The sequence below is a fragment of the Culex pipiens genome, chromosome 1 (genome assembly GCF_016801865.2).
Source record: "Culex pipiens pallens isolate TS chromosome 1, TS_CPP_V2, whole genome shotgun sequence".
Taxonomy (NCBI): Eukaryota; Metazoa; Arthropoda; class Insecta; order Diptera; family Culicidae; genus Culex; species Culex pipiens.
In genome coordinates, this window is record NC_068937.1 from 84,224,645 (window position 1) to 84,227,146 (window position 2,502).

The window sequence follows — 2,502 nt, forward strand, 5'->3', positions numbered from 1 at the left end:
TGGGGTGAGAGACTACCACGCTAGCCATTACGCCACCGGACCCGGCCATGTAGGCCTATATTAGGACACTTTTTGGTTTCAATTTTGACATCATTTATAGATAAACAAACGTTTCTTCCAAATCGGGGCACCTCGATATGACCTGCGACACACTTCGCTTCGTTAGGAGACGGTGATTTCGCCATGTGATGTGATGATTGTCACAGCCCAAGTTGCCTAGGAATCGATAATTGGAAATAGAACCAATTCCACCTGAACCAGATTTTCATCACCATGATAGTCGTCCATTGCCGGCCGCCCCCATCTTCACCGCGCACCAGGGACAAGGAGAGATTTCCCGGCTGCTCTCTGAGCTCACGGTGTTTTGTTTAACTTCGCTTGCGGCCATGGCGGCGGCCGCAGAGGCGGAAAGTGATTGGACGGTTTGTGGGACTTCTCGACAGAAACGCACGATTTCGTATTGCGTTTGGCCATTAGGGTGACCTACATCGTGCTAGGGTGGTTCGAAAAATGGCAATTTTCGTCATTTTTCGCAAAAACCACTTTTTTCAAAAAATCATATCTCCGCGCCATTTTATCCGATTTTAGCTGTCTTAGACGCAAAAAAAAAAGATGAGTTTGGCCATTTGGGAAAAATAGTCACAAGTTTCAAAAATCTAGCTTAACATTTGAAAATGTCGTATGAAAACTTAAAATGGCGTTTTGACCGTGTCTGGACCAAAGAGCCTATGTCTGAAAATATTTTTATCGGATTCCTCGGAAAATTTCACATAATATATCAAAAAATTGGCGATGTCGAACCGTACGTTTCGGAGATAAAAAAACGGGAAAATGACGAAATCGGCAAAAAATCGACTTTTTCCACTAAAACTGCGATAACTTTAAAATTTCAGCGATGACCTATAGATGTTTGGGTATCAAAATTTTCGTAATTGAAAGACGCAACTTTTTCAAATGTTAAGCTAGATTTTTGAAACTTTTTACTATTTTTCCCAAATGGCCAAACTCATCATCTTTCTTTTGCGTCTGAGACAGCTAAAATCGGATAAAACACGGCTTGTCTAAAGGTTATTTTTATAAAACTTGATTGAACCTCGGTAATTCTTTCTGGAGCTTGTTGGGGGGACTGTCCCGAGTCAGGGAAACTGTTTTTCAAAAAAATCTATCGGTAAAAATTGATTTTATGTCATTTTGAAGTTTTTATACTATATATTTGAGCTAAAATCATGAAAAAGTATTAAATAAATTGATGAAAATATGATGTTTTTTCATTTCGTTTCATCAAAACATCAGTTTCGAGTACTCTAAACATGTCTTCAATATCCTACATCATGGAAAAATGTAAATTTTGGTCGTCAGGTTTAATAATAGCTGCAAAATATGTTTTTTCCTATTTTTTTTAATTCTTCTTGAAACATCAACTTTATTTGTGTTTATCAAAACTGTTTACCTGTTTTTTTAGCAAATGACATCCAGAATAAATTTGCACAATAAACATGTTATGACATCAAATCTCTGAAAAGTTACAACAATTTAGTTTTTAGAAATTGCAAATTTAAAAATTCTGTGATATTTATTCCATTTTCTTCCTACTACTACTTAAAGTAATTTCAGGATGACAAATCAAAGTCCTGAGTTGGATTTAAATCTTATTTTATTTGTAGAAAAAAAAGTTAAAAAATTACTTTATGTAGTAGTAGGAAGAAAATGGAATAAATATCACAGAATTTTAAAATTTGCAATTTCTCTACACTAAAATTGTTGTAACTTTTCAGAGATTTCATGTAATAACATGTTCATTGTGCAAATTTATTCTGGATGTTATTTGCTAAAAAAAACAGGTAAACAGTTTTGATAAACACGAATAAAGTTGATGTTTCAAGAAGAATTTAAAAAAAATTAGGAAAAAACATATTTTGCAGCTATTATTGAACCGGGCGACCAAGATTAACATTTTTCCATGATGTAGGATATTGAAGACATGTTTAGAGTACTCGAAACTGATGTTTTGATGAAACGAAATGAAAAAACATCATATTTTCATCAATTTATTTAATACTTTTTCATGATTTTAGCTCAAATATATAGTATAAAAACTTCAAAATGAGATATACCCAATTTTTACCGATAGATTTTTTTGAAAAACAGTTTCCCTGACTCGGGACAGTCCCCCCAACAAGCTCCAGAAAGAATTACCGAGGTTCATACAAGTTTTATAAAAATAACCTTTAGACAAGCCGTGAAAATGGCGCGGAGATATGATTTTTTGAAAAAAGTGGTTTTTGCGAAAAATGGCGAAAATTGTCATTTTTCGAACCACCCTAGCACGATGTAGGTCACCCTAATGGCCAAACAAAAAAATACGGGTCTAATTATTGGCCAAGGAACCCCCAGAAAAAATTTGAGCCCGATCGGAGAACTTTTTTTTCGGTTTAGGCTCTTTTGAAATGGAATTGCTGTATAAGTGATCGATTATTTTAATCAGTAATTTAGGGAAATTTT